Raw genomic sequence first — 27,550 nt, 5'->3', positions numbered from 1 at the left:
AAGAAGTGTCATAATACAAAGATATAAATACACACTGTAAACATTTTAGCACATTTTTATATTCTGCTATTACCTATCAAAATAATAATAGGATACAAAAACTTTAAACAGTACCATTTGAAAGTATTCAGGCAGGCCCTTGCACTACATGCTTTGGGGAATTCATCCATAAATCTGACCACAAAAGAGGTAGGTATAGTGTGTATGGGTTTGGCAAAGTCAGCAGATAGAGGATTGGTATCAGCTGAGTTAGCAGTTGGGGGAGGGAGGGTTCCAAATGAAAAAAAAAAACCTCTGCCACTGTTCCTGAATTTAAAGCTCAAATAACATTTGGACACATTTTAGGGGGTATTTAGGGTAAAGCACTACTATGGAGCTGACAAAATACATTGTTAAGTGACTAGACGAGGTGGATATAGGCCCAGGAGAGCATGCTGGGGAGGTAAGTGAAGGCAAATATGTATGTAGGACCAAAAAAAAATCCAGCATGCATGAGGACAAAGGGGACAGCATATTACAATCATGGCAATTATGGAATAAGGAAATAAATACATTACATTAGCAAACATTAAATACAATAAAATGTGATGTTAAAGGATAAAAATCTTACCTTAATATACTCCTTCTGCAGGACCTGGATGATGGCAGAACAGGTCTCCGGGATAATGATCCCCAGAGCCTGGTGGGAGATGCCTGTCGAGAACTTGAGGTCCTGCAGGCTTCTCCCCGTCGCCAAGTACCGCAGGGTGGCGGCTAGCCTCTGCTCCGGAGGGATGGCTTGCCTCATGCAGGTATCCTGCTTGCTGATATAAGGGGTCAGCAAAGCCAACAAACAGTGAAAAACAGGGCCCGTCATCCTGAGAAAGTTCCTGAAATCGTCAGGATTATTCTCACGGATCTCACGGAGCAAAGGCATGTGACAGAACTGGTCACGCTGGAGCAACCAATTCTTGGTCCATTAACTCCTCCTCGCCCTGTTCATGGACTAGGCTTGTGTCTAAGTAAGAACCCCAACACCAAGCCCCTGCACAGCACGAACTCTACGATGAGTACGTACACGCAACATGGCTAGAAAACGGTCGGCTGGTCAGAACGAAGTAACAGAACGCACTGAAGAACAGCAAGGCCTGTGAAGAGCGACCTGAAAATCAGTAACAAACGAACAAGAACACAATAACAAATCGATGGTAACTCACTGCACGCACTGAAGACCAGATACACACCCACAAGCACAAACTGAACAGAAATACGATCTGAAAACCACGAGTCTGAAAAAGCCCAAAGGGTGCCGTGCTTGGTATTGAACTGCCCTTTTATAGTCTCGTCGTACGTGGTGTACGTCACCGCCTTCTTGCACGTTTGGAAATTCCGACAACTTTGTGTGACCATGTGTATGCAAGACAAGTTTGAGCCAACATCCCTCGGAAAAAATCCATGGATTTTGTTGTCGGAATGTCCGATCAATGTCCGTGTGTACAGGGCATAAGAGTTACAGAGGGTTTAGTTGTTGTTGGTTTTGAGGAATGTCATTGACAATTTACCAATGTACAGGAATGTTGTATTGTTTAACTCTTGTTTATAAGTATCTTTTTCAGGTCATAGCTGTACCACACGCCTAAAAGAAGGTAAAAGTATAATAGGCTGTTTCATTGTTTTTTTTCTGCACCATTCTAAAACCTGCGTCTCTTCCTCTGGTTTGTAATGAGGAAGAAAATGGGGAGGGAGGGAAATAATTGTAAGAATGACAGTTTTCAAACTAATAATACTAACCTCTCTAATTCTAACCAAGTTTGTGACCTAGTAGGACGACATGTTCCACGACTGTCTTTCTTTGATGGAGTTTGAATCAGCAACCAGCAGTCTGGTGAAGGAGGCTCCCATCCCAGATGCTAAGAACCTTTTTGTCAATGGTTCCAGATATTACACCCCAGATGGTAAGCCACACACAGGGTATGCAGTGACCACAGTCATTGAGTTCCCACATGTCTGGGTTATCGCCATATGAGGTTTATTTGGAGGTAAACAAAAAACAGGGTTGTACTTTCCTCAGCAGCTGTCGCCTACATTCTCAGCTGATGGGGTAGGTGCAGTCACTGTAACATGAGCTTCAAAAGGTCCACCACAGGGTTCATAAATTCCCTCCTTGACCCTGACACAATAACCGGTTTACATTCTTTCCAGCCAGGTGACTGGGTCATTGTAAAGAAGCTTGATGGACGAGACAACTGGATCCACGCCAGCCACTGCAAGAAGCTGCTCAACCACACCAAAAAATGAGGAGTATCTTTGTTTATTTATATTTTTAGCTTAGTGTATTCTCCAACTAGCTAAGAAAGCCAACAGGACAAATTGCTGGGTCTACTCTGAATCTCCACCGAGCTTTAGTACCCTAGCGAGGAAGGAATTTTGAAAAATGAGTAAAAACTCCAAACAGACATTTGTCAATAGAACCTAACGATACATTTCTAGAGGGTAAAATTAGTTACAGTTTTAACAATAGCTCTGCTTCTTGCCACTTTGGGTAGCGGGACAACTAGGTAGCCCACAAGTGTGCTTTAACTTTAGTTTGGTACTTATGTGGATCTACAGTTTATAAGGTAACATCCCCTAATGCAAGAGGTTCATGCGTCCTGGTGAAACTTGTCCCAGCATCTTATGTCGCGGCCGATTGTGAGAATCTGATGGCGCGAGAGAAGGTAAGAACCCCGACCAGGTCTGAGCATGGTTTCCTGCTTGTACAGGGTGGGGGCTTGAACTTATGAAATGATTGAACAATTTCTCATCCATTGTGGATGGGATGAAGCTGCAAGGAAGATCCCACAGGAACAATGGCAGATCAAAACCCTTCTATTAAAAGATGGCCGATAATTATCTCTTGGCATCCAAGGGGGGTTTCTGTGAATTCATAGGTCAAGATTGTTGTACCTGGATTGGGGATACTAGTGACAAAGTTCAGGCCCATATGGATAAGGTTAGATCCCTGCAAGGCAAAGCCAGAGCTATAGCTAGTGAAGGTTGAAATCCTTTTAAGGGTCTTGGAATCTTTGGGGATTTTTTTTATTTTTCATCGGATCATGGTTGAAGGAAGTAGGAGTATATATACTCATGTTGTTTTTGTTTCTATTCCTTCTATATGCCGTGATGAGGTGCTACTGTTGCCTGATTGGACGAGTGAACAGAGCCCAAGCAGATGACCACATCTTCCTCGCTGAGATGAGATGCCCCGAAGCCCAGCCCACGTACAAGACACAGAGGACCCCAGATGGACCAGCCTTCATGTCCTCCTTTAAGTCATCCCTCCTGAAGAATAGAGTCTACAAGTCAAGCTACAAGTCAAGTTTTCCTTTTTATGGACATATATGGACTGTAAGGACTGATTCATTTCCAGGTGTAAGAAGAAGATCAAGATTCATTGAGGGACACATGGGAGCATATGACAAAGAGGAGGGACTGTTGTAGAAATTTTTATTAATGTATGTTGTCAGATGTCCCCCGGTGTCAGTTTTGCTGCAATACGCTCATGCGAGCGTAATCACACATACAGACATCGGTGGAAGACCATTGATTGCGGAAACCTTCCCATTGACACGGCAGATCTGTTCGCCCTTTAAGGAATGTTCGTTTATGCCTCACCAAGAGACTGGCCACCTCATGGCAACTGCATTAATGATCCTAGCAAACGGATCTGCGTACATGGGAACAATAGCATAACCTTACCAAAATATAGCTCACTGAGACATAGATAGATAGAGTATGGCGCGTATCAATGGTAGCGGTGGGAATGTGCACACAGCCGTGATCGGAGCCATGTTTGTAGTATTCACAATGTGATGCACATTGTGTCTCAACAGGAAACTGCCCACATGAATCTGCACACAACAGTTTGCACAATCACTACTAGAATTCTACAGTATTTGAATATATACATGTGTCTGATTGGTTCTTTTGAAGGAATACAAATGTCTAATTGGCTGATTCTGAAGCCACCACCCTGTTTTGTTATTCATGTTTTACACTATAAATAAAGACAGCAACTCCTAAAGAGGAGGATTTTGCTAAGCTCAACATGATACCAGCGTCTGTCTGTGTTACTTGGAGATATACAAGCTCGCTTTCCCAGCATTATACAAGAAAGCTATAACTGTGCTTTTCACCACAACAGTATTATTTGCTTAAAACCCACAGAGCTATCCTGACCTAAGAGAAGCTTTTGAATATTCCACAACACCCTCATTCCTTCTTAGCTCTCCCTGTTTTTTGGCCTGATGTATAGACCTCAATTAAAAATGTATTAGTTATCAAAAGTAAGTCATTAAAACCTTTCACCTAACCTCTAAATTATTGATTTTGTTATTATGAAACGCTGGCATAAGGGGAGAAGTGGTGAAATCTGTTTAACCAATTATATTTTGCATATCAATTCTTCGTGGTCCACAAAACTGATGACGTTGCAGGGGTGTGTCCTCTGCCTACATAACTTTGTGATACATTGGGGGTCACGATGAATAGATTTAAATTTATATTTTTACAAGTTATTAAGCATCTATAAGGATGTAGTATGTAAAGTGTATTGTCAGATAGCTGACCTTCTTCATGGACTATGTTTATGGCATTGTGGAAATGGTGATAATATGAAACTATACCCTTAAGGCATTATTTTGCCCCAAACTCAGCTGTTTAGTAACATCGACATCGATTCTCTATAATTGTAGCCTAATATTGATTCCAATGTCTTACATGGACCTGAAAATGGCCTTCTTAAATCTGCATATAACCCCAGCAAGTTGTACTATATTTATTAAAAACAAAAGTACACATTTTTCTGTACCCTTGGAAACAGGCTGAAATAAAACTTACTCAAATAACCAATGGCTCTTGAACATACAAAAGCATTTTTCTTTTGCTCTTTTCCTTTCTCCGCCTGATTACATTGCTCATTATAAAGTCTAACAGTAGAAAAATATTGATGTACAAGGACTTCTTATGGGTCCTGCTAAATTGTGACTTCATAGAAGCGGCTCTGCAGACAGCTTTGGCCTAATCATGGCAATTTTGACACAACTGCAGCATGCCTTGAGCTCCTGATTAGATCCTAATAAAAGCTGTTAGAGCCATCTCCTCAATGATAATTGTTATGGTGTTTTTTGAAGTGAAGCATTTAGCATTTAAGTCTGCTAAGCTACTAAACACATTTTTACATGATGGTACATTAAAACAAAGGAAATAAAGGCTTTAGCCTTAAAAAATGCAATGTTACACAGAAATGTCTCTTTCTTGACAGTTAACTCATTTTGCATAAAAGCCTAAGTTGGACTTCAAGGTCTTTCTCTAGTCCATTGTTATATTACACCATTTATTACTGATAAGATGTTTAGCTGTATTGGCTGTCTACAGTCATTTTGTAATTACAAAATATATCCCTAAAAATCTTATTGAAAAAGATTATATTTATATGGTGATATGTGCAATTTTGCTGAGATCCTTCTTCCTTATATTATAATGGTTGTTGGGTTCATTTTATTTTAATTGCTTTAACTATACATGTTTTTAAACTGCTGTTATATGCTTTTTTTAAACCTAATAAAAATATTTCTTTTAAAAATGAATATTGTATATCATACAGAGTGAACTCAAGGCATAGAATTTACAGACCATATTGTTTTTTTTTTTAAAGAAACAGCAGATTGTTTTAGAGCATGTCTCTCTTATGGAAACTTAGTAAGATGGCTAATTGAAGAGAGCTAAGAGCGGAGCCACTTATTTTACTCTTTTATTTTTGTGTATAAATTTTAGCTTAATCTATTAAGCTCTCTAAACACCAGTTTAATTTTCAGCAAAGTAGGCAAGGATAGCCAGAAACACTTGTGATATATACACCACAACTTCACCCAATGGCTGAAAAAAAAGAATGCAAAATAATCTAATTAAATATTTAATTTGACTAGGCTACTACTCTACATTGAGTACTATTAGTACTGATTTTAATTGCACATATAGTCCTTTTGAAATTTTACTTTACTTTACTTTACTTTATTCCAGATTAGCATAGGATACAGCCGAAAACACTGTAGTTTGTCCTCAGTAAAACATGTTGATATACAGCTCAGAAAATGTGCCTACATGTTTTATGTTAAAGTAGCTCTGTAACATTTTGTAATTGCACCCTCTAGTGTGCTAGAAGAGTAATGTCATTTTTTTTGTGAGAGTAGGTAAATTTCCAGGCTTGGCTGGCAGCCAAGCCTGGGTGTGTTTTGGTGATCTAGGTTGGGAGTGATCTAGAGTAATGCTGGGTGACTCACAGGTGGTGTCACCAGGACCTCCCACTTCATTCCAGGATCTTCTGGTATTTTTTGGAAAGAGAGGTGGAGAGGGGAAGTGGAGCCACCTGGGGTGCTCTGAGGAGCTCTGCCCAATCCCCAATCTGGATTGGCAGGGGGCAGACCTCCTTAAATACCCAGGGTCGGCCCAATTGGGGAGAATATGATCGGGTGGAAGTAGGAGAGGGAGTGTTAGGCTGTCGGGGCCCTTATGGTAATTCCCCAGTCGGGGGGGTGACCTTGGGCCTGGGCTCAGGTGCAGATGAAACCCTCTTACAACCCACAGAGGTGTCCTGACCAGGAGGCACAGGAAGAGCAAGAGAGAACAGCGGGAGAACACTGCCGGAAAAGTCTCCAGGATATCCACAGAGGCAGCCAGGAAGGCTGGTGAGTGTTCACACTGTCTGGAGGACTGGGAGGCACGCCTGAGAGGACTGAGATGCAGCAGTTTGGGATGGGTGCAGAGCCAGTCTGGAGGATGGTGGTGGCACGGGCAGAGGAAAGGGGCAGCTGCTTCCTGAAGAGGTGGTACTGGGAGCAAGTATGCTTGAAATCTTGTGCCTGGCTGTTCAGGGTGACAGACGAACCACTACACTCAGCAGCTCCTACGGGGTACCGCTACATTTGGGGGCTCGAACCGGGACGTCTGTTCGAAGGTGACCTGTCAGCCGTTGCCCCTAGCAAATGAAGTTGACGAAGCCGGGGAACTGTACTTTGTTCCACCAGTTGAGGAACTGAACCCAGGGGAAGGATCTATGTGCTCTTCCTGCATTTAGTACTACAGCATTGAGTGCCATTGTCCATAGCAACCAGAGGGAGCTGCTTGCCAAGTTATTGCTGCCCTGCTTACCCAGTTGCCCAACCGCGGCTGGGATGGACACTTGTGCTAAATCTGCAAAATCAATAACTTTCTACTACGTCAGGTGACCACGCCCATGGATTACAAATATGTCCAGCGATCTGCTAATGCTGGACATTCTGAACTTATGCTTCAAACTCCTGCTTTAAACAGTAAAGTGTGCCTGGAAGTGTCTTCTGTTGCCCGGGGTGATTGGAGTCATCCTGTGGGTGGGACTGTGCTAAAAGTTTCCCTTTCAGTGAGGCATGGGCTACAATCGTTATTGTTGCTACTGGCAACCACCGGAAAAGTCAGCGGTCATCTTCTCTCATTTGCTTTGGCCCAGTCGTGCCAAGTGACATGCCTGGACAAGTCCTGCTAATTTCAACATGCCTGTAAGCTTCTAACAAGGGGTTACATCAGCAAGCCGGGGTAGGGGCCTGCCTATCAGTTTCACAGATGCCAGCCTGTCTGAAAGCGAGGGGGCGGTGCCACGCCCTAGAGAAAATCCAGCGTTCCCTGCTAGCAGGCGTCATGAGGCAAAGGAGCAAAATGGCGGAGGGTGGTCCTGTATTCTCAGCGCTGATCTGGTTGCCTGATCTGCAGGAGCAGACATTGGTGGACACCGGTGTCCGGTTGGAACATCGCGGGGATTCGCCCTCAGGATGATTGATGGGATGGAGCGACTGTGCCTGCTGTGTCCAGAATGTCGGATACAGACTGTGGTGGCCAGTGCCTGGATCCAGTGCGGTCATTGTGGTGAACCGCTCCCCCAGCTTGCATCCAGCCAGCAGGAGTCACAATACTACAATGTGGACCTGCACTCAGGACTGTGTTGCGTGCAGCCGCGGACATCCCGGAAGGCCGGAGTGGGCCTGGAGTCCCCAAAAGGTGGAGTGGAGTCTGAGCCTGGTGACTCCCCTGCAAAAATCAGTGACATAAGCGAAGAGGAGTCTGTCATGGTCTGTCGAGTCTGAAATGCTTGCCGCCCTTGTGTCCCTTGCTAACCCTTTCTGGAAGGAGCCAGTACTGGAGGTGAGGGCCATAGATTGGGGATCCCCCAGATTGCAAGCTATGTTTGTATTCCTGGAGAGGCTAGCGGAGTGGTCATTTCACAGTAGCAGCTCGGGGGAGGAATGGGAGACAGGAGGTTCCCAGGTCCTGGAGGTTCAGTCCGAGGGAGGAGATGTATCAGCAGAGCCAGCTATGGGAACTAAAGACGCTGCAGGAAGCCCCATCAGTAACAGACAGCTTTTCCACCACAGACCTTACTCACCCAGACCAGAGCAGCTGAATACAGGCAGTGGGTCAAGAGGTCCCCTGATGCTTGTGTCCTGCCTGGAAAAGGAAAGCCCAGAGAATTGCCCAGGTTTTCCTGGTTCCAGAGGGAGGTCTAGAGCAGAGTTACTCTGGAGTGGGGTCTGGACTATCTTTATGTCCATCCCGAGACCATGGACATCATTGAAACCTCCCAGGGAGAGTGGGAGGATGAGCTGGTTTTGGAGAACTTGCACGTCCCCAAGCCTTTGCGGGTGCCAGAGTGTGAGGAGACCTGGGCTCGCTTTGAGGACATTCAGAGGGAATGGCGGCTGGGAAGAGCAATCCACAAAGACAGGGTGATGATCGTGAAGGTCTATGAGGAGTGACTCTGTCTCCATCAGGGAGGAATGGGGCGGCAGAAGGAGACTGCCCGACCCACATTTCTATGTGTGGGGAGGACTCTTGGGATGTATAGCCCACCATGGAAGTAACCACATAGACTGCCAGAGAGTTGCAGAATGTGTTTCTCCCTGACTTTTGCAGGATCAGACCGATCTGCCACCCTGTGTTGTGCCCAATGGATGGACCTTTCCTGTTGAAGGACACTGGGAGTGAGGTCTGATTCTTGAATCAACTCTTTTGGAAGCCTGATAGCCTGGGGAGGGGCTCTTCCACCAGAAACTTCTGTGTTCTTTTCCCCTATAATGTTTCTGTCAGCAGGTTATAACCCCCTCCTGACAGAACAAGAAGGAAAATGTGTTTGAAGTGATGTATGCTGTTTTGATGCAATTGTTTTCCTCATCGGGTTTATAACCCCATAAAAATGTATAGGTAGTTGTTAGAATAGGATGTTGTGGGTTTTTGTCTTTGCAGGACTTTGTCGGATGGGACGGCTGTCCATCCATCTCCGGCTGGAGTGAAGACCTTTGTGGGCAGAGTGTCTCGCTCTTGAGGGAGAGATGCTCTGACTCAAAATGTGTTGTTATGATGTGTTAATATTAGCTACAGGGATCTGTAGTCAGGTGTGTGTTGTGTTGTATATGATGTAAATACTGACCAAATATTTTCTATTTCTGTACGTATTTATTTGTGAAAAGCCCTGTCCCAGTTTGCAGGGGGTTGTGAGTGTAGTACCCTCTAGTGTGCTAAAAGAATAATGTATGTTTTTTGTGAGAGTAGGTAAATTTCCAGGCTTGGCTTGGCTATGTTTTGGTGATCTGGGTTGGGAGTGGCCTAGAGTAGTGCTGGGTGACTCACAGGTGGTGTCACCAGACCAGGACCTCCCACTTCTTTCTGGCATTTTATGGAAAGAGAGGTGTAGAAGGTATAAACAAACCTTTAAACTAGGCATTATTGCTGATTGCTTCTGGAGCGGAGACCATCCCTATGGGTCTTGAGGCCCAGCTGTTTTGCGAAATCCAATAAAAAGGCCCCAACCCTGTCACTGGTACAGAAAATATGGAATAAGGTTAGACAAATACAGGGGGTGCAAGGGTTCACGGATTTCAGTCCAATATGGGACAACCGCTCCTATAGTGAACTGGGAAAACTACAGCAAAGGTCTAGATGGTGTAAGCACGGGGTAAAACTACTTTCACATATATTTAGGGACGGTAAACTGCTTTCTTTCACAGAACTGCAAGCCAATTTTAACCTACCGAATAGTATGCTTTACTCATACCTTCAGCTGCGACATGCTGTCGCTGCGCAGGGGAATGCCGTGGAGTGGATATTGTCATCCACTCCGGTATTTCATGTGCTGCAGTCTAGTAGTGAAACCAGGGGAATTATATCCCAATGCTACCAGATGCTGCTAGTGAGACACTTGCGGGCTTATCCATGCAAGGCGGCCTCTGCCTGGGAGAGGGACCTTGGCCAGATTACAGATGAACAGTGGGAGGAGGCTCTTCAGTCTATATCTACCTGCTCCCTTAATGTTGCACAAAAGGTTTCCCAACTATTTATAGTATTGAGAGTGCATTACACCCCAAAAAAGTTGCACAAGATGGACAGGGCGGCAGACCCTCTGTGTTCCCGCTGTCAACAGCATGACGGGGACCTTATTCACCTTCTATGGCGTTGCCCGAAGCTCCATCGGTACTGGAATGAGGTGATGGGCACGCTCAATGGAGTATTTCAGACAAAGGTTCCCACCGATCCTAAGTGTTGCTTGCTGGGAATCCTGGAGGAGGAGATCTCGGAGGAAATGGATAGGGTCGCTTTCTCCAGGGCTCTATTTCAGGCCAGGAAACTTATCCTAATGGGGTGGAAATCCACACTGCCACCCACCAGGGGCTCCTGGGTGGAACACATGGGACAAACCCTTATCAGGGAAAAATATATATACCAACATAGGGGATGTCCAAGCAGGTTTGAGCGTATCTGGTCAAAATGGCTAGACACACCGGGATTGAGCCCGAGAGAGCTGGTGATGTCTAGACTCCTGCAATCTCTTTAAAACAAGTTGAGGGGGGGCGAAACAGATTATATATTATAATAACAATGTGGGCGGTGATGGTCAAAACAGGGAGAGTTGTATTGTAGATGTCTGGAGAAATGCAACGGATTGACAAACTAACTGGAAAAATTACTGTATACATGTAAGTGAACCTAATTGGTTTTAATGTTGTAACTGTAAATGTAACCTGAACATTGAGTATTGTTGGAAAACATGTGAATGTTCAATAAAACCTTTTTGATTTAAACTAGGCATTATTAGGTAAGAAAGAAATACCCAAACACTTAAAAATGTGTAGTCAGTCAAATGATGCTGGTACAAATCTTACTCTTCACATCTCATACAACAACCTCTGATGGTTTTATTAAGCCATTTAGTCCAATTGAGCATAGTTTTTTTTTTTTTTTTTTTTTTTTTTTTTTAGCAAATAGCAACTTATATACCAAGTAGCTGAAAAATAAATGGAAAGAAGAATGGGTTAAGGGCTTAGGGTACTTTACAGGGTAGGTTAGGTGTTAATATTTCAGTTTTTTTTTTAAGATTTAAGTGTTAGAAGGCTGCCATGCCTGGATTTCTGCATAGTTGGTATAGGCCATGGTCTAAGTACTATTAGCAGTGCTGTTTCTTGGTCTAGGGCGGCACTGTGTGGGGGGCGGCAAAAAGCCGCCCCCCCCCGAAAATGGCAGCGGCGCCCTCTTCCCAACTCCCGGCAGGGAGTACAGCTTAGCAGTGCAGTGCAGTGGCGTCCCGGGTGCCGTCAAGCCGCCCCTCCGTAAAGCTGTGATTCTGTCTCTGATTGGCCCTCTGCTGCGGCCAATCATGGGGAGGAAAACAGCGGTCAGGAAGCTGGGCGGCGGCACGGTAAAACCAATTAGAGCCGCTCTCTCTTCTCCCTTCGGCTGACAGAAAGGGGAGGGGGGGCGAGCAGGGGAGTTCTCTGGCAAATTGAGCAGCAGCGCTGTGACAGGGAGAGGAGAGATGCGGGTTGTCTGTGTATCTCCCCCGCTTGCCCCCCCTCCCCTGACAACCCACATCTCTCCTCTCCCTGTCACAGATCTGCTGCTCCATTTACCAGAGAACTCCCCCGCTCGCCCCCCCTCCCCTTTCTGTCAGCCTAAGGGAGAAGAGAGCGGCTCTAACTGGTTTCCCTGCGCCGTCGCCCAGCTTCCTGACCGCTGTTTTCCTCCCCATGATTGGCCACAGCAGAGGGCCAATCAGAAGACTCTGGGGGGCATCATGGGAAAAGTAGTCCCTGAAGAGTGGCGGCCCCTGTGTGTCCACAGACATGCTACAGCCCCCAGCATGCATGCACTCTGCTGAGGGGGGGTGTTAGAGGAGAAAAAGAGAGTACTGTGCTGGGGGAAGCCAAAGAGGGAGCCACGCTGTACCCGCACCACCAGAGAGCCACGCTGTACCCGCACCACCAGAGAGCCACACTGTACCCGCACCACCATAGAGCCACGCTGTACCCGCACCACCAGAGAGCCACGCTGTACCCGCACCACCATAGAGCCACGCTGTACCCGCACCATCAGAGAGCCCCGCTGTACCTGCACCACCAAAGAGCCATGCTGTACCTGCACCACCAACGAGCCACACTGTACCCGCACCACCAGAGAGCCACGCTGTACCCACACCACCAGAGAGCCACGCTGTACCCGCACCACCAGAGAGCCACGCTGTACCCGCACCACCAGAGAGCCACGCTGTACCCGCACCACCAGAGAGCCACGCTGTACCCGCACCACCAGAGAGCCACACTGTTCCCGCACCACCAGAGAGCCACGCTGTACCCGCACCACCAGAGGGGGAGAAAGATGAAGCCACTGCCGGGGTACAGACATGCTACACTACTGACCAGAGTCAGCCTGGGCAACCCAGAGTGAGCGAACGTCCAGCCGGAGGGATCACTGTTGCGGTTTCACCGGGTCTGGTAAGAGAGCCTGTTGGCCATTATTCATTACTGTTCCCAGGGACTGAGCCATTAGGAAGTGCCTAACCTGATATCCTCTGGGCCTTGTTGACCGCCACAATAATCTCCAACGCTGGGCCTCCAGTCAAAAAATTAAGGGGGATGACACAATTTTTACAGCTCCAGGTGACACCAAACCTAGTGACGCCACTGTCCCGGAGCCCACAACAAGTTCCGGCACTGAGCTTCGGTAACTGGCAGCTAGAGTGCGCTAGCGTGGGCACCCAGGACATCTGCCACCCAGGGTCCCACAAGCGGCGACTGGCTTTCCGTAGCAGCCGCCACCTCTCTCCCCACTGTCAGCCACACACACTCCTCAGCTCCTCCTCCTTCTCAGCTCCAATGTTCTAGTGTACACAGCCAGGAGGAGAAGGAGCCACAGAGGAGGGACACGACTTCAGTGCAAGAGCCGCGCTTCTGCTCTGAGGTCTGTGTATAGTTTACAGTGGAGGGGACACAGTAACCGGGAAGGGGGCAGATAACAAATGCACACATGGATGAGGGGAGGGGAGGTAAGGGGATATGTGCTGGGTGCTTTGGGAGGGGTCTGATCCTCCCCTCCCAAAGCAACCAGCACATATCCCCTTACCCACCAAATGAAAAGATGCTGCATGCCCCTCTGTCCTCTTCCCGCCTCCAATGAAGATGACAGGGCGGATCTTTAAAAGAAAGGGGTGTGGCCTTGACAGGAAGGGGTGGGTCATATTTAAATTAGGGGGTGCGCAAGCTCAGTCAGGCCTAGGGCAGCACAAAACCTAAATACACCACTGACTATTAGTAACATGTTCCTTGTATTATTAAAGGTTCTATATTGCCCCCCCTGTCTGCCACAACTATCCAACTACATTCTCATTATTGCTGTATTTTTATTGTGGGATATTGTACATAAAGTTCAAACACTCTGGGTCTATACACCTAGACCTAAACTGCTAGAACAGTAGTTTGCCCTACACTTCTAGTTGTTGGTTTTATATACATTGACCCATAGTGGGAAAACTCTCATTAAGCCCCTAGGTTCAGCATGCTTTGAGTGGAATTTTAGCCAAACCTATTTGTTTTTAAATAGTCTGTCTAGGACTTTGAGACTTTACTTAAAATCTGTATTCTTATGACAACCCAAATAAGAAAAGAAGATTAAAATCTTGTTACTGGTATAAATAAAATAATCTGTTGGCCTTACATTATAATAAATCTACTGGAGTGTTTGTTCCTAATGGACCTGTCCATGTGCATTAGAAAACACTCACCATTCACCATGTTCAGTTGGATCGCATCCATATCTTTGTAGGCACCTTCATTACCCTGGCCAACACTTCCTGGCTGAACCTACTCAGGATGGGGATAGGAGGGGGGAAAGATGATTACTCAGGATAGATTTTCTTGGTTGTTTACTATCCCCTCGAGACAAGTTGTGGCCCTTAGTAATTTGCTGGCTTGCTCATACATGGCCAGTTGTTGTCTAATGTTTGCAGTCAGTGAATCCTAACACACTGTAAAAAAAAGGAACATACTGCTGCTTACCAATGCTTAGAGAAAGTGTCTGCATTTGTTTTCTTGTTTTCAGCCATTCAGCTTATTTTTACCTGATAATCCTGTGAATACCACACTTCTTGTCCAGTGGCGTCTCCAGCTTTCATATTTAGGGGGGGCACATGGGGGGACAGGGACAAAAGCAGGGGGGCAACTATAAAATGCATATATATATATATATATATATATATATATATATATATATATCTATATATCTATAGGTATAGATATATAAATATATACTGGGGCCCTTTACTACGACCCCACAACGGCCCTTTCACATGTTCTGCAGTGAGCTCCCTTCATACTGTATTGGGGTCCCCCAGGGTGGCAGAAAACAAGATATATATGTTACCAGCATACCAAGAAAATATAAGGATCCAAAGCAGTGGGAGAACTATCAGGGTTGCAAAGGTTGTCTTGCCTCCGGGCCCTGGTGTTCTGCCACTGTGGGGTTTCCCAGCCTCCTCTTGCTGTCCTGCCCCTGCTATTGACTGCTCTGGTCTGGCATCTCTTGGAATTTACAGGCTGCTTCTCCTGTCCTAAGGATGGGAGAAGTCAGTCTGTTTTTTCAGTAACTGAGAGTCCTGGTGGAGTCCTTCCTGCAACTCGCTCTTCTCTCTGCCAATGAGGATGCAGGGGAAGGAGCAGATCGGGCGGCCGTTGTTGTGTGAGTGCTCACATTATGCAGTGTCAGCAAGCAGAGGGAGGGGGGAGGAATCACCCGCAGGAGCTGACTGGGAACTCTCTCCCTCTTAGACATTGATTTTTTGTAAAAAAAAAAAAAAAAAAAAATGTTTTTTTTATTGGGGGGCACATGGTGGGGCACAGCATAATGTTGGGGGGTTCAGGGCTCCCTCTGGCCCCCCTTAGGGACGCCATTGTTCTTGTCCTAGGGTGGCGACACTTACACACTCTACTGTGCCTAAAGGGAACAATGGTTGTAACCTAGGCTGGGCTTCAAACATGTTTTTCTCCCCCCATTTCCATTTCATGGATGGGGGGGATTAGCTGCTTACAGAAGGAAGTTAACACTGTTTGTGCCTGGACACTGCATTTTTGGCAAGATCATCAGGTATTTTCTGCATGTCCCGAAAATTTTCTTAGCCTGAAAAATTAAAACGAATGCAGTCACCATATCTAAGGACTAGTAAGCTAAAATATATTACATTTTTGTTCTTGGGTTAACATATCCTTTAACACTATGACTTGATGCAATATACTGTCCAAAACTAACTCCACAAGATAAACCAATGAAAAATATCCACGGTATATTACATATGGATGATCAGGCTGAAGATCAGTAAAAATGAGTTGCATTCTCATACAGTATGTGCTCAGTAAGTATCCAGCTGTGCCTGTTATGATACACCCTCTGCTCCATATGCATCTCTTAAGTTATACTTGGTATATAAATATATATTGCTATTTACTATTTGATGGGAACTTTGAATATGTCATTTTAGATGGTGGTGTATAATTTAAAGAAGAGTTCACTTATTTCAAGATTTTAAAGGGGGGGGGGGGGGGGACAATTGAAAGCAATGAAAACCTGCTGTGTAAATCAGCAGTTTTCACTGATATTTCAAGGGCATCTTTTATGGGTATATCTTAACAGTTATGTCACATGGAAAGCAAACAATAAAATCACTAGATGGCAGAGTGAGTCAGCGATCAGCACAGGTTAAATGCTTGAGGAGTGTTATAGAGCTGTTAGCTGTGCTGCTCACCATAAAATAAATGTATACTCTTAATATTATAGTTCCACTGCAACTGTGACATTGAATTGTTCATGTATTTAGCTTAACTCATATCTAACTTTTAGTATATGTATGTAGAGCAATAAATTCACAATGGCTCTGGAGCGATATGCTGCGAAATGTTTTCCTATAATTCCAGCAATGCTCTATTTATTATATAAATCTTTGAGGTTTATATGTTTTTGTGTTAAAGTAGCCTTTCTAAGGCAGCAGGTGGTGTCTGAGATGCCTGTTGCCCAATACCTGCTTCTACAAGAATTCTTATGCCAGTTGGGCAGTTTAAAAGATAAAAATGACCTTGGAGCATCAGTATTAAAGAAAGCTTCTATTGAATGAACATGAAGTGCTCAATTTTTGATTGTAAAAAAATAAATAAAGCATTCTCTAAAAAAAAATGATACCACAAATTAACTTGTAATTTAATGCCATTAATAGTTATCTTTCTATTCCAATCTGCAGCCAGCTATGTTTTATTAAAACTGCCAACAAATCAAATGTCACTTCATTAAAATATGGTAGACTGGAGACATTGTGTATGCAGTATATGTACAGAATGCCCCCAGAAATATGATTTCCTCATTGCACAGGTCTAAAATTTAAATTACAGACATGCTCTGCAGTAGTAGGTTTCAGCTTTTCTGAGATGCTTTCTAAACCCCTTGACAGTTAAATTGAAGCAGAATAGACCCCTTTCCTATTAAAAGAGATAGAATGCTCATGGGTGGAGTTATGATAACTCCACGCATTTAGCAGTCATATTTTACCTGGAGGGTGATATTGTCAGTAAAACCAGAGTTTCACATTAATCCAGTCCTTAATGGCCCATAAAAGAAAGCAAAGCATCCAGTTTTTGAGGAGTGCTCATTATGCCCTGTACACACGACCGGTTTTGCCATCGGAATAAACTCTGAAGGTTTTTCCGACAGAGTTCCGACGGAATTTCGCTCAAGCTGTCTTGCATACACACGGTCACACCAAATTCCAACCGTCCAGAACGCGGTGACGTACAACACATACAACGGGACTGGAAAACAGAAGTTCAATAGCCAGTAGCTAATACCTTCCATCTCGTACTTGCTTCAGAGCATGCATCGTTTTTGGTGCGTCGGAACAGCATACAGTTGAGCGGTTTTTATGATAGTAATTTGTTCCATCGAAAAAATATAGAACATGTTCTCTATCTAAGTCCGTCTAAATTTTCGACGGAAAAAGTCTGATGGGGCATACACACGGTCGGAATATACGATGAAAAGATCCCATCGGACTCTTTCTGTCGGAAATTCTGCTCGTGTGTACGCGGCATAACAGTCTATTTTTAACATAGGATGAGGACAATAACATGTGACAACAGCAGATAGCGGCACTCCTTCTTGTGTTCAGAGATTTTCCAACTTATTGGAAACTCTGAGAGAAGTTGAGAAATGATCAAAGGTATCACATAAGCACACAGTTCTGTGATTACCATAGGCTCAGGGTTTACATAGGGGCTTTGTTATGTAAAGTGCATTCATAAAGTATTCAGATCACCTTCACTTTTTTCATATTTATTATATTGCAGCAGCCTGATACTAGAGGTGTTTAAATTCATTTTTTTCTCATGAATCTATACTTAGTACCCCATAATGACACAGTGAAAACATAATTTTTTAAATGTTTGCAAATGTGTGAAAAAAGGAAAAACTGAAATATCACATTGGTATAAGTATTCAGACCCATTGCAAGTGCTGGAGAAGATAGTTTGAAGACAGGCAGATATCTCCACATCTGTGGTTCTTTGGAAGATATCTGCCAGTATATGTCTGCATATACATGTGCTAAGCAATGCAAAGTCTTTAAAGTGGAGTTCCAGGCATTTGTTTGTTTATTAAAAGTCAGCAGCTACAAAAAAGTGTAGCTGCTGACTTTTAATAAACAGCCACTCACCTGTCCTGGGTGGAGGCTTTACAGCTGGGTACCCACAGTGCATGCGCAAGGGGCGCTGCGGTCTGTGACTGGCCCCCAAAGTCTTCTAGGATCTGTCATATGTCCCAGAAGACTTTGGAAGGGAGAGCTTCTGCTTCCGGTCACCAAGGTGACCGGAATGGAAGGGGGAGCAGGTACCTGTCAAATCTGCATACCTGCTCCCCCCTCCTCTCCAAAAGCTCAGTTTCACATACAGGAGCCAGGGAGGAGGCCTTAAAGCGGAAGTTCCACTTTTGGGTGGAACTCCGTTTTAATCAGAATTCTAATAACACATGCCAATTTGGCGCCTCCACCAAATCCCAATGTTTAAAATGCTAGTTCTGGGCTCATTCAAAGCTTAATAATGCTCTTATGTTACCACAATTACAAAGCTGGTGATTACTGGAACAGAAAAACATGTTGGAAGCAAGCTCCATTATATGAGGTATTGCTAAAATTAAAGTGCATACAATACACGGACTATGCCAAGTAGTCAATCATTAGGTCAAACACATCTGGGACTAAATGAGATAGATCAGGTCATCCTGTTAAGTCTATGTAAATAAGTCAGTGCTAAATCTGTCACAATGGCACAGTCAGGGGTGTTACTACTTAATAAAGTTCACAGATCATTGACTTTAATCCCTGCCCCAAAGGATCTTCTAATCCAATGTCAATACCAACAGCCACATTAGAGCCAATTAAAAAGCCAAGGTACTTGGGGAAACCACGTTGACAAAAAACCCAGTGTTATCGGTGAGTATAAGCACAGTTTTGTATGCAGCAAGGCAAGTAACAACCATTTAGCCTGTAAATTTACTTTATATAAACATATTTGTCAAAGCTCATTGCTTCCTTGATAATTCAGTGTGTAGCCTTGAGTAGGGATGAGCTTCAGGTTCGAGTCAAGGTTGATGAACCCAATCCATTCATGGACACAGTGATCTAATGCAGCTGTTCACTGCCATAAAATCAAACTACAAATAATGCACTTTCTAGCCCCTTAACTTAGGTCAGATGTAGGGATGAGCTTCGTGTTCGAGTCGAACCCATGTTCGACTCGAACATCGGCTGTTCGATCGTTCGCCAAATTGCGAAGGTTATGGGCCGTTCGCGCTAAATTCGTGTGGCGCGTCACGGCCCATAATTCACTGCGGCATCGCAGTGCATTGCTGGCTGATGATTGGCCAAGCATGCACTATGACCCGCATGCTTGGCCAATCACAGCGCCGTCAGTAGAGAGAGCTGTAATTGGCCAAAGCCAGGGTGGCTTTGGCCAATTATGGCTCAGGGGATTTAGTACACACCCCACACTATATAAGGCCACCTGCACGGCAGCCCTGTGTAGTGTGTGTTCCGGTGTGCTGAGAGATAGAGAGAGAGAGAGACAGTGTCATTTGATTTGAGTTAAATAGATTAGGCAGAACAGTCAGTCAGTTAGCTGCACTTACAGTGTATTGTGTATATATATGCATCCCAGGTGTTGCATATATATATATATACACTGTATTCAGTTTAGCTAGATCCGTTCCTGTTATCTTCTATCTAGACTATTTACATTTAATGCAGTGCGTCCTGCTCACAGTGTTCAGCTAGATCCGTTCCTGCTATTTACATTTAGTGCAGTGCGTCCTGCTCACAGTGTTCAGCTAGATCCGTTCCTGTTATCTTCTAGACTATTTACATTTAGTGCAGTGCGTCCTGCTCACAGTGTTCAGCTAGATCCGTTCCTGCTATTTACATTTAGTGCAGTGCGTCCTGCTCACAGTGTTCAGCTAGATCCGTTCCTGTTATTTACATTTAGTGCAGTGCGTCCTGCTCACAGTGTTCAGCTAGATCCGTTCCTGCTATTTACATTTAGTGCAGTGCGTCCTGCTCACAGTGTTCAGCTAGATCCGTTCCTGCTATTTACATTTAGTGCAGTGCGTCCTGCTCACAGTGTTCAGCTAGATCCTTTCCTGCTATTTACATTTAGTGCAGTGCGTCCTGCTCACAGTGTTCAGCTAGATCCGTTCCTGTTATCTTCTAGACTATTTACATTTAGTGCAGTGCGTCCTGCTCACAGTGTTCAGCTAGATCCGTTCCTGCTATTTACATTTAGTGCAGTGCGTCCTGCTCACAGTGTTCAGCTAGAGCCGTTCCTGCTATTTACATTTAGTGCAGTGCGTCCTGCTCACAGTGTTCAGCTAGATCCGTTCCTGTTATCTTCTAGACTATTTACATTTAGTGCAGTGCGTCCTGCTCACAGTGTTCAGCTAGATCCGTTCCTGCTATTTACATTTAGTGCAGTGCGTCCTGCTCACAGTGTTCAGCTAGATCCGTTCCTGTTATCTTCTAGACTATTTACATTTAGTGCAGTGCGTCCTGCTCACAGTGTTCAGCTAGATCCGTTCCTGTTATCTTCTAGACTATTTACATTTAGTGCAGTGCGTCCTGCTCACAGTGTTCAGCTAGATCCGTTCCTGTTATCTTCTAGACTATTTACATTTAGTGCAGTGCGTCCTGCTCACAGTGTTCAGCTAGATCCGTTCCTGTTAAATTCCTACTGACAGGCAGGCTTGTCTGGTTACAGTATATAAAGCTACCTGAAGAAAATTACAGGTGTTCTATTTGATCCTATTAGTACCACGGTCAGGCAGCTAGACTATTTACATTTAGTGCAGTGCGTCCTGCTCACAGTGTACAGCTAGATCCGTTCCTGTTATCTTCCTACTGACAGGCAGGCTTGTCTGGTTACAGTATATAAAGCTACCTGAAGAAAATTACAGGTGTTCTATTTGATCCTATTAGTACCACGGTCAGGCAGCTAGACTATTTACATTTAGTACAGTGCGTCCTGCTCACAGTGTACAGCTAGATCCGTTCCTGTTATCTTCCTACTGACAGGCAGGCTTGTCTGGTTACAGTATATAAAGCTACCTGAAGAAAATTACAGGTGTTCTATTTGATCCTATTAGTAGCACGGTCTGGCAGCTAGACTATTTACATTTAGTACAGTGCGTCCTGCTCACAGTGTTCAGCTAGATCCGTTCCTGTTATCTTCCTACTGACAGGCAGGCTTGTCTGGTTACAGTATATAAAGCTACCTGAAGAAAATTACAGGTGTTCTATCCCAGCTTAGTGCAGCTACAGGCCATTAGTATGTCTGGAAGGCCAAGAAGGAGAGGCAGACAGTCACAAGCCAATAAGAGAGGGCAAGCAGGCTCTGTGTCTAGTGCTGGTCGTGGAGACGGTGCATCCTCATCAGCACGTGGCCATGGGACACGCTTGGCCTTTTTTTCGGCAGCTGGCCGTGTTGAGCCGCAACATGCGGAAGACTTGGTCGAGTGGATGACCAAGCCGTCCTCATCCTCCTCATCCTCTCTCACCCATGCCCAGGGTGCTTTGTCTGGCAAAGCAGCGGCCTCTTCCCTCAGCTCAATGTCATCAGTGACTCCTTCCCTAGCTCCACCATGTCCTCATGAGGATTCCCTCGAACTGTTTGACCACAGTGTTGGGTACATGCTCCAGGAGGATGCCCAGCGTTTGGAAGGCTCTGATGACGATACTGAGCTCGATGAAGGCAGTAACATGAGCACGGACAGAGGGGGTGCCCAAGAAGGACAGCAATCTGGCAGTCATGCTCCCCCTGCTGCAGCATACTGCCAGGTTTGCTCCAGTGATGAGGAGGGAGGGGATGATGAGGTCACTGACTCAACGTGGGTGCCTGATAGGAGAGAGGAGGAGGAGGAGGAGGAGGAGGCGGCGGCACATCACCAACGAGGCAGGATGCCCTCCAGGGGCCAGCCTAAGGGCAGCACATTGACTGCATCACACCCCAAAGCTCCACATGTGCAGGGCGCTGCAGTCTCTGCGCGTTATTCAAAAAGTTCTTTGGTGTGGGCCTTTTTTGAGACGAGTGCATCAGATCGCACCGCTGCTATTTGCAACATATGTCTCAAGCGTATCTCGCGTGGCCAAAACATCTCCCGCTTGGGTACCACATGCTTGACCAGACATATGTTGACCTGCCATGCAGTTCGTTGGCAAGCGTATCTAAAAGACCCACACCAAAGAACAAAGAGGATCTCTCCTTGCTCCTCATCAGCTGAGATTTCCAACCCCACTAGACCTTCAGTCCTCTCTGAGACCTGCAGTGAGAGGAATGAAGGTGTAGAATTAGGTGTGTCACAGCCAAGTACTTGTGGGCAATCTGCTTTTGGTACACCGACGTCAGATTGTACCAGGCAAATTTCCCTGCCCCAGCTGCTGCACCGCCGAAAGAAGTTTGCTCCCAGCCATCCACATGCCCAGCGGTTGAATGCTAGCTTGGCAAAATTGCTAGCACTTCAACTGCTGCCTTTTCAGTTGGTAGACTCTGCCCCCTTCCGTGAGTTTGTGGAATGTGCGGTTCCTCAGTGGCAGGTACCCAAACGCCACTTTTTCTCACGGAAGGCGATTCCGGCTCTCTACCGGCATGTGGAAGGCAATGTCCATGCCTCGCTGGACAGGGCGGTCAGCGGTAAGGTGCATATTACCGCTGACTCATGGTCCAGCAGGCATGGACAGGGACGTTACCTAAGTTTCACGGCGCATTGGGTAACTCTGCTGGCAGCTGGGAAGGATGCAGGACAAGGTGCAGTAGTGTTGGAGGTTGTTCCGCCACCACGCCTCCAAAATGCTGATTGTGACACACCTCTCTCCTCCACCCCCTCCTCTTCTTCTTCCTCCATGGCCTCTTCCTCGGAACCAGCGGTGCTCCGTAGGCGTTCAAGGGGCTACGCAAGTACGCAGGCCAAAAGATGCCATGCGGTGCTTGAGCTGGTGTGCTTGGGGGACAGGAGCCACACTGGGGCAGAGGTTCTGTCAGCTCTGCAGGGGCAGGTTCAGAGGTGGTTGACGCCACGCCAACTTAAGGCAGGAATGGTGGTTTGCGACAATGGCACCAACCTCCTCTCTGCCCTCCGACAGGGACAAATGACCCATGTGCCCTGTTTGGCTCACGTCCTTAACTTGGTGGTGCAGCGGTTCTTGGGCAGGTACCCGGGCTTACAGGATGTCCTGAGGCAGGCCAGGAAAGTCTGTGTGCATTTCCGCCGGTCATATAATGCCAGTGCTCGGCTGACGGACCTCCAAAAGGAGTTTAACCTGCCCAAGAACCGCCTAATCTGTGACATGCCCACCAGGTGGAACTCAACGTTGGCCATGCTGCAGCGGCTGCACACGCAGCAGAGGGCCATCAATGAGTACCTGTGCGACTATGGCACCAGGACAGGGTCAGGGGAGCTTGGTTTTTTTTCCCCACGCCAGTGGGCCATGATCAGGGATGCATGCACTGTCCTGTCACCATTCGAGGAGGCCACGAGGATGGTGAGCAGTGACAGTGCATGCATCAGTGACACTGTCACCCTTGTCCACCTGTTGGAGCACACGCTGCGTGGAATAATGGACAGGGCACTTGAGGCAGAACAGAGGCAGGAAGAGGAGGACTTCCTTAGCTCTCAAGGCCCCCTTTATCCAGACAGTGTTCCTGCGTGCCCGCCGATCACACAGGAAGAGGACGAGGAGGAAGAGGAGGAGGAGGAAGATTGTGTCAGTATGGAGGTGGAGCCTGGCACTCAGCATCAGCAGCAGTCTTTAAGGGATCAGTCCCAAGAAACACATGGACTTGTACGTGGCTGGGAGGAGGTGGCTGCGGACCATGTCGTTCTTAGTGACCCAGAGGACTCCGGACCGAATGCCTCAGCAAACCTACGCTGCATGGCCTCCCTGATCCTGCAAAGCCTGCGTAAGGATCCTCGTATTCGTGGTATCAAGGAGAAGGACCAATACTGGCTGGCAACCCTCCTTGATCCACGTTACAAGGGTAAGGTTGCGGACCTTATCTTGCCATCGCAGAGGGAGCAGAGGATGAAACATCTTCGGGAGGCCTTGCAGAAAGGTCTGTGCAACGTGTTCCCAGAGACTGGGAGGTTACAAACTCCTGTTTCTGGACAACGTGTTGCTGAGGCTTCGGTCAGTCAAAGAAGGAGCGGTGGAGAAGGTGGCCGTCTGACCGATGCGTTCAGACAATTTTTTGGTCCGCAGCCCCAAGGTATGATCGGTTCCAGCAACCATCGCCAGCGTCTGTTTTACATGGTGCAGGAATACCTAGGGGCAAGATCAGACTTGGACACCTTTCCCACCGAAAATCCTCTGGGTTACTGGGTCTTGAGGATGGATCACTGGCCAGAGCTTGCACAGTATGCAATTGAGCTACTGGCCTGTCCTGCATCCAGCGTTCTTTCGGAACGCACATTCAGTGCTGCTGGAGGCGTGGTAACCGATCACAGGGTGCGTCTGTCCACCGACTCGGTCGATCGGCTGACCTTCATAAAAATGAATGAGTCTTGGATCACCACCAGCTACCAAGCACCTGATGCTGATGTAACCGAATAATTTTTTTTGAAATCTCAGATCCCTTCAAAGACTGCCTATGCTGATGCTGAGTGACTATCCCTGAGTAATTATCCTCTTCCTCCTCAATCATCACGCTGATAGCTTGTAAGAACATTTTTGGTTCTGGGCGCCACCACCAGTGCCTAAGGCACAATTTTTCAGCCCCTGTTTAACAGGGGCGTGTAATTACAATTTTTGATGTAATACTTTGCAGCAGGGCTCGTTCCTGCATTCCAACTAGAGTGTCTGTGAGGGGTTGCAGTGTTGTGGCACCAGCACCAGTGCCTAAGGCCCAATTTTTCTGCCCCTGTCTAACAGGGGCGTGTAATTACAATTTTTGATGCAATACTTTGCAGCAGGGCTCGTTCCTGCGTTCCAACTAGAGTGTCTGTGAGGGGTTGCAGTGTTGTGGCACCAGCACCAGTGCCTAAGGCCCAATTTTTCTGCCCCTGTCTAACAGGGGCGTGTAATTACAATTTTTGATGCAATACTTTGCAGCAGGGCTCGTTCCTGCGTTCCAACTAGAGTGTCTGTGAGGGGTTGCAGTGTTGTTGCACCAGCACCAGTGCTTAAGGCCTAATTTTTCAGCTCCTGTTCAACAGGGGCATGTAATTACAATTCTTGATCTAATATTTCACAGCAGGGCCCTGTGAGGGCTTACAGTGTTGTGGCCACAGCAACACCTAAGGCCCAAATTTCTGCTGAGTATATAGGGCAGGACCCTACTTTCAAACATCTAACTTACAAACGACTCCTACTTGCAAACGGAAGGAGACAACAGGAAGTGAGATGAAATCTACCCCTAGGAAGGGAAATTCTCTCCTGTAAGAGTTAATATGGGAAAACAATTTCTCCTTTCCACTGATGCTTTCCAATCCTTGTTCCACAAAAAAACCCAAATTTTCAAAAAACATTTTTCATTGGGACAAAAAAGTGAGGTGAAATCTTCTGAAGAGGAGGAAAGACAGCAAAACAAATGTCACAGGGGTGATAACCCTTCCCTATGTTTTCCAAAAAGCTTAGAAAAGATTTTTTGGCTGGAGCTAAACACGTTAAAAATGTTCAAAATTACAAACAGATTCTACTTAACAACAAACCTACAGTCCCTGTCTTGTTTGCACCGCCTGTATACTGCTGTTCAGAGTATATAGGGCCTGGTGGCCCCACACCTTTCCTTATTTTAATTTGGGTGCGGGGTTCCCCTTAATATCCATACAAGACCCAAAGGGCCTCTTAATGGACTGGGGGGTACCCATGCCGTTTGTCTCACTGATTTTCATCCATATTGCCATGACCCGACATGACATTAAACCCGCAAGCAGTTTTAAATGAGATTTTTTCCTTTAAAAATGACATTTGGTGCAGGGACTGTTCTAAACATGGGAAACACGCGTCACTTTACAGGCATACTATAGACACCCCCCAGGTACGATATTTAAAGGAATATTTCACTTTTTTTTTTTTACTTTAAGCATCATTAAAATCACTGCTCCCGAAAAAACGGCCGTTTTTAAAAATTTTTTTTGCATTGATACATGTCCCCTGGGGTAGGACCCGGGTCCCCAAACCCTTTTTAGGACAATACCATGCAAATTAGCCTTTAAAATGAGCACTTTTGATTTTGAACGTTCGAGTCCCATAGACGTCAATGGGGTTCTAACGTTCGTGCGAACTTTCGGTCCGTTCGCGGGTTCTGGTGCGAACCGAACCGGGGGGTGTTCGGCTCATCCCTAGTCAGATGGCTTAGAATGGTCAGTTCTGGAGTCACTGATATGTGCCAGTCCCTCATTATAAAAAGGCAGGGTTCCCAGCAACCATATTTACAATGTGCTTTTAGGATAGGAAAAGTGCATAGGGACAGAATAGTTTAGGGATTGCATGCACTGGTGTCAGGAGAATGTCCAAAGAAAAACTACCAATACTGCTAATATTCAGCAAGGCCGCTTCCTGTGCACTCCTGTGCACATTGGCGTGAGTTTGGCGAATCGGAGCCGCCGCAAATTAGCAAATGCATGCACAGAACGTGATAGATTTTGGCACCCACTTGCTTGTAAAAGACTGCTGCTTTACTCAACAGATTGCTGGATGACCGTCAGCGCTCTGTATTACTGTGCCTCTGTGCATTTTGATCTTGGATTCCCTCTTACCGACCCGACTTATCTTTGACCTGTCTTATCTCCAGTCCTGGCTCTGACCTCTGGCTTGTACAACTGCCCTACGGTGCATCTTGTCTGTTCTTGTCTGTTCTTGCTACTATCCGGTGATCAGCTCTTCAGACTACTACAGCTGGCAACCCGTGCTTCTTTGGGCACTGCATTCCCTGTACCACCTTCAGGAGTGCTCTGCGCTTAGCCGCAAGGGGAGCCCCCTCAGCACTCTGGCCTCCGACCAGGTATGTGACAACTGGTGTCTCAAAGTAGATGTAAACCCTTATAGAATGTCTATTAGGTATCAAAATGCTGTGTAATTTGGGGAATTCAGGGGCAGAGGGAGGGAATAATTTTTACATATTAATGCAGCAAATGTGTCTTGCAGCCTATTTACAGCTTCTCCACATGCACTGTCTACAGTTGTACCAGACTCCTTGTGTGCTCTAGAAGGACATATTTTCTATTTTTGCTGGCTGCAATTTTTTTTTTTTTTTTGCAGCCTGTCCCTGAGTCCACATGCACTTCAGTGTTAACCAGCTGCATGTAGAGAGTGAGAAAACCACTGGCTGCAGCTGCTCTCTGTAGCTGCTGCCCTGTGGTGCTGAACTGGTTAACAGCTATATCAGCAAGAGGAGGGAGCTGCTGAGCAGAAAGAGTTCAATAGACTGAGTCAGGCAGCACTGCACTGTGGGAACTGTAGTACAGAGGGGAGAGATTCTACTGTAATCAAAAACTTTTGAACTGCATTTCCCAGAGGAAGATTGCCAGGAGAAGCGGAAAGAGCTATGTTTTCTTAGGCTGTAGAGGTCACAGTTTGAGTTCATATACTACTAAAGTTCATTTACTGCTAAACTGTCTTGTGTCTATTTCCTGGTGCTAATTTACAGCTTAAGTTAAAGGTATCTAT

Source organism: Aquarana catesbeiana, linkage group LG02 (assembly GCF_042186555.1).
Source record: "Aquarana catesbeiana isolate 2022-GZ linkage group LG02, ASM4218655v1, whole genome shotgun sequence".
Taxonomy (NCBI): Eukaryota; Metazoa; Chordata; class Amphibia; order Anura; family Ranidae; genus Aquarana; species Aquarana catesbeiana.
Note: the sequence above shows the minus strand (reverse complement) of the source record.